The sequence below is a fragment of the Nicotiana attenuata genome, chromosome 1 (assembly GCF_001879085.1).
Source record: "Nicotiana attenuata strain UT chromosome 1, NIATTr2, whole genome shotgun sequence".
Taxonomy (NCBI): domain Eukaryota; kingdom Viridiplantae; phylum Streptophyta; class Magnoliopsida; order Solanales; family Solanaceae; genus Nicotiana; species Nicotiana attenuata.
Window position 1 is genome coordinate 10940138 of NC_031989.1, and position 6368 is coordinate 10946505.

The following is a 6368-nucleotide window of genomic DNA, read 5'->3' on the forward strand; positions in this document are numbered from 1 at the left end:
AGTTTTTCATGTGTCTATACTTCGGAGGTATCACGGCGATCCTACCCATGTATTAGACTTCAGCACGGTCCAGTTGGACAAGGATCTGTCATATGAGGAGGAGCCGGTAGCTATTCTAGACCGGCAGGTTCGACAGCTGAGGTCGAAGAGTTCCTTCTATTCGTGTTCAGTGGAGAGGTCAGCCCCCTGAGGCCTCGACCTGGGAGTCCGAGTCTGACATGTGGAGGCGTTATCCACATCTATTTCCTGACTCAGGTACTTCTTTCTTTTGTCCGTTCGAGGACGAACGGTTGTTTTAGAGGTGGAGGATGTGATGACCCAAAGGGTCATCACCTGTTTCCTCATTCGTTCTGTGCTTCCGAGGCCTTGAAAACCTCATTTTTACTTGCCTCGATTTGCGTGCGCAGTCCGAGCGCGTAGCCAGAAAGCTTTTATGTTGAAATATGTGAATTCTGTGAAAAATTTGAAGAATTTTGATATTAATATGATTAAAGTTGACTTCGGTCAACATTTTTGGTAAACGAACCCGGACCCGAGATTGGACGGTCCCGGAAAGTCCGTAGAAAAATATGGGACTCGGGCATGTGCCCGGAGTCGAATTCCGAGGTCTAGAGCCCGAGGAAAGAATTTTTCTGTGAAATTATTTTTCTAAAATTATTAAGGAAATTGGAAATGAAAATTGATTAAAAGACTGTGGTATCAGGCTCGTATTTTGGTTCCGACGCCCGTTACAAGTCTTATATATTGTTTAAGCGCTTTCTATGAAGTTTGGTCGAAATCGGACGTCGTTTGACGTGTTTCGGACTATAAGTTCCAAGTTTGAAAGTTTATGAGTTTAAAAGAAAAATCATGAGTTTTGAGGCTTGATTCTATGTAAATGATGTTATTTTGGCAATTTGATCGCACGAGCAAGTCCGTAGGATGTTTTTGAGGTTGTGTACATGTTTGGTTTGGAGCTCCGAGGGCTCGGGTGCGTTTTGGATAGGTGTCGAGTTGCATTTTTGAACTTTGAAAAAAATGTTGCAGGTCAGGTCTGTTGGCATCGCATTTGCGAAGGAATTCTCGCAAATGCGAGACTCGCAATTGCGAACTCCCCATCGCAAATGCGAAGAAGGGAAGTTTGGGCCAGATCGCAAATACGATCAACACTTCGCAAATGCGAAGTCTGGGGAAAAATGCGATCCATTGGCTCGCAAATGCGAGGTGGCCCTGGTCGCAAATGCGATTGAATGTTCGCAAAAGCGAAACCTGGCCACCAGACATGGGTTCGCAAATGCGAACCAAGAATGTCGCAATTACCAGCCCTGTTTTGTTCGCAATTGTGAACCATGGTTCGCAATCCCATATCCGAGGCCCAGCAAATTTTATTCTTAGTCGAATTTTCATCACTTTTCACCATTCTTTCAAAACCCAAACACCATAGGCGATTTTTCAGGAGCAAACTTCATCCCAAATCATTTGTAAGTTGATTTTAACTCAATTCTTCCAATTTTTAACATCATTAAACATGTTTTCCACTTGAAATCAAGGATTTTCATGGGTGAAATTGGGGTTTTTGGGTAGAACCTAGGTTTTCTATAAATTGGGGAGTTGGACCTCAATTTGAGGTCCGATTTCAAAACAAATTATATATTTGAACTCGTGGAGGAATGGGTAACCGGATTATGGTTCGAACCTCGGGTTTTGACCACGTGGGCCCGGGGGCATTTTGGGAATTTTTGGGTAAAACTTTGGGAAATCTATTTTTATGCATTCAAATTGATTTCATTAGCATTTGTTGATACATTCAAGCAATTTGTGATTAGATTCAAGCGAATTGGAGGTGGAACCGCGAGGTAAAGCGGTAGTTGAGGATTAAGTGGATTTCAAGGCTTTGAGGTAAGTGTTTGGTTTAACCCTAGCTTGAGGGAATAGGAGTTGGGTCTTGCTGCTAATTGCTATGTGATCGAGTACGATGTATAGGCATGGTGACGAGTATCTATACATTGGTGTCTAGCATGACCGTGAGTCCTTATAATGTGATTATCGTGACTTGGTTGAGAACTCCGTGTTTATTGGAGGATTTCTATATGTTGTGAATAACATGTGAACGGTAATATGATCATTTGATTCCTGGGAGCATTTGCTCGAATTGTGATACGAATATTGAAAGTATACGAAATGACTTGATTCTTTGGAGCGTTGGCTCAAAATAGTAAAGTGAATTATAAGATAAGAAAAGTAAGAAAGAGAAAGCGTTGTTGATTATTTCCTTGTCGGGACGCTTGGTTGAACTTGTCGGATTCTTTCCCTTGCCGGGATGTTTGTCAAATATTTGCTTATTTTATGCCCCTTAATTGTGACTGTTGTTTGGGGAGTCAGACTGTTAAATGATACTGAGGATCGGGTTGCGCGCCNGCACGACCGCAACAATGATATTGTGGAGCGGGTTGCACGCCGCAACAATGGTAATTAAGTGCCGGGTTGCATGCCGCAACAGTTATTGATACAAATGTGCTTATTGTTGGTATTAGATTCTTGCTCGCTATAAATTCTAAGTTGCTTTAGTTTGTTACTCTGGATTATTGTTATTATTGGAACTCCCCATAACATGTTTCCCCTCCCATATTGGTAATTGCTTTGTATTCGATTTCCACTGTATATTTATAACTGCACAGGTTTATGTGGTGTCCAGTCTAGCCTCGTCACTACTTCGCCGGGGTTAGGCTAGACACTTACCAGCACATGGGGTCGGTTGTGCTGATGCTACACTTCTGTGCATTTTTGCACAGGTCCAGGTTATGAGGAGCAGCAACAGCAGTAGTACGGGAGCAGGCTTTCATATTCACGAGACTGAGGTAGCCTTGCAGGCGTCCGCAGGCCCGGCGTCTCTTCTTTATGTTCTCTTTTAGACTTTCGCCTCATTGTTTTCGAGACAAACAGCTTATATATTTCTTTCAGACCATTGTATTTAGTATATTCTTAGTAGTTCGTGAGTAATGTGACCCAAATCTTGGGTAGAGGTTATTATTGACTGTTCCGCGTTTTGATTCGTAGTTATTAATCAGACTTCCGCTATTGTTCTTAGTAAATTTCATGTTCTATATTGATGCTATAAACTGTTAAAAATAATTGCTTAGTGATGGAAAGGTGAATAAGTTGGCTTGCCTAGCTACCACGAGTAGGCGTCATCACGACTCCGATGGTGGGAAATCCGGGTCGTGACATTACCCAACGGTGTGATGTCGTTTTTATTGCTGCTTCTATATGTATCTCTTCTGTTGTTGATGCCCAGCAGCTACATTTTATCCAGCCTGTATGTCCTGTGACTTCTTAGAAAGAACTGCCTTGTGCGTGCAAAGTTGGGCAGTATTTGGTTGTTACAACTGTTGTTCTTCCTGCATGCTTGATTGTTTTGTATCATAGCTGAGTTCCTTACGCTCCATATAGGACTGGAACACTGAGAATGCAGCATAATATGCCACAGTTCCTTAGATTTTATGCATACACTCAGTGTTGAAACATTAGAGTTGTGAGCATGTTTGCCCGTAAGCTCCTCCACCAGATTTTTCTTTGAAACATTTGGTCGAGCATGGTTGTCCCTTGCTAAATTGCCACTGGCCAGAGGTTCTTTGGAACAGATTTAACCATATAAGTTTTTGCCATTTGATGACCTTTGAATCTTATATTCTAGGTAATTTGGAGCCAAGATAGGTTCGTGGGCCTACTTTACTAAAAGATATTTGTTTGTGTCCCTTTCTGGTTATGGACTTTTAGTTTCATAACCTCGCAAATTATTATCAGCTTTGTTGTTTGGCAACATTTACTTCCTATTGACATAGTTATTTTATAATTTCAGGTCATACAGTCTAATGTTCGATAATTTAGCGGGTGGAAGATTTCAATATGACGAAGAGTTTCAGAGATTATTTGAAGATTGTTATTCGTTAAGATTAGTTATATAGTGACATTAGCTATTTACTTCAAACAATATGAGTTATTTTTTAAGGTTTTGTGATATTAATATTTTGGATTAGTACTTCCTTTTGTTTGTTAAGATTTAACGAGATATACTATAGTTTTATGAATTAATATCAATATGTTTTGTTATTTGCATTAGTTTTTGGTCGAATGTAGTAGCTATTATTAATGGTGGCTAAACTTACCGTTATAGCTTGTGAATTTTAGTGCCAATTTAACAGGATTAAGACGTTTATACAGGGATATTGTAACCATTATATTGCTATTAAAGATGATTTTTAGCGGCAATTTAATTGACTTTGCTATTCATTAAAATGGACGCTAAAGGGGCATACTAATACGTTTTTAGAAGAGATATTGTTGCCAATTTAATTGCCACAAAACAATTACCACTAAAGGTATGGACTTTTAGCGACAAATATTTTGAATTTAGCGGCTATAAAAATGGACGTTAAAGGAGCATTATTAGTCGTTTTTAGAATGGGTTTAGCATCCATAATAATTTCCGCAAACAATTGCCGTTAAAGCAGATGAGTTTTAGCGGCAATAAATCATACCTTTTACCAGCTTTTGCCATAAATGCCGCTAAAGGCTTTACCGACCCCGGCATCACCGGCTAAAGATCAATTGCCGGTAAATGATATAGCGGCTATTGTTATTGCCGCCAATGCTGTTTTTTATTGCCGCTAAAGGTCCTTTATATAGTAGTGAGTGACCTATTGTCATGGCCCCGAACTCCTCACTCGGGGCATTCTGATTAGCCTCGGGATTCTCGGCGCTTGCCCCCTCCTGTGTACTTGCCCGAGTCTTTCTTTGAAGTTTCCTCACCATGAGGCAAGGCCTTCGGTTCGGAAGGCTTAGCGACCTCGATCGGTTTCCTAGTTCGGGTCACCAACGCCTATTCTTCACCCTCGTTCTCTTCATCATCAAGAAATTGGTAGGCCAAATCTACGTCCACATGAATAAGTTTCCTCCTTGGCCTTCGAGTATGGGCCTCCTTATCCTGGGGGTCTTCGGGTTTCGAAGCCCTTTTCCTTTTGCTATCTTTCCCGGTTTGGGAACCGTGGACTCAATCTATTTCCCGGGTGGGGCTGGCCTCATTTCGGAGACATCTCCAATGCCTGCATAAATGGGCATAAGTGAGACAACATCTCCAATAAAAGGAAAGCATCAAAAAATCTAGGAGAAGAACTTACCATGGTGTTTGGCCTCCCATTTGCCCTTCGATAAGTCACGCTATTTGCGCTCGTCATACAAGGAGGTCGCGGCCAGTTTCTGGAACCAGTCCTCGAGGTCAGGGATCGCATGGGGCATCCAAGCTTCAGTTGCAAAAAAGGTAAAGGCATTACAAAAGGCAGGAACAGAGTATAAGAAGATACTAGGAAAGGGACTTCATTTACGATTGGGATTCCATTTCTCCGGGAACAACATTTTTCCCTTAGGGATGACGTCCGATGTCCTCACTCGAACGAACTGACTCATCCAACCTCGGTACTTATCCTCGTCGTTGAAGCAAAGAAGGCTTTGCTTGATCGACGTTGAAGCTTGATCAACCCTCGAAAGAGCTGAGTCCGAAACAGTCGAATGAGGTGGTTGAGGGTAAACTCTAATCCCTCGACCTTGCTAGAGAACTAGCGCGGCATAATGATGATGCGCCAAAAAGAGGGATGGATCTGGCCGAGAGTAACTTCATATCTTTTACAGAAGTCAATCACGACTGGATCCAGGGGACCCAGTGTGAAGGGGTAAGTGTAAACACTTAAGAACCCCTCCACATGAGTCGTGATGCTCTCCTCGGGGTCGGGGATCTGTACCACGACCTCGTCCCCCTAGCCACAGTCTTTCTTCATGGCCTTGAGATGCTTCTTCGTTATCCAGCTAATATATCGAGATACGTGTTCGCATCGGCTAGGGATTGCCGGGGGATTCTCAACATTGAAGTCTTTCTTTATCACACAGGGGCCGGGAATGATCTTGTGAAGGGTCGGCGCCACAAGTTTGGCCGGCCGGGAAGAGGAGGAGGAAGCTTTCCCCTTTTGGGGAACTGTTTTTGAAGTTTTCGCCATTGATTCGAGTTAGAGGAAGTGAAAATAGACAGAGTTTGGTATTTTTTGACACTAAAGGGAACGGGAGTAGCGGATAACGAGAGAAAAGAGATGGAAAGAACGAGATATAGAAAAAGCTTAAGAGATGGTTTGAAGATTGAAGTAAAGCTTTCTCTAGGATTTAAACCTTATATTTATAGGGTGGCGACGAAGGTTCAACGATGCTAGTGGCTGACCATCACTGGAGAATCATTTTTGTTTTGGGGAAGCGAACCGACGGGATGTTTCGGTCACTTCGAGCTCCTGCGTACAGGAATGACATCATTATTAGGCACTCTGGAAAATCGAGGTTCAAATCGTTTC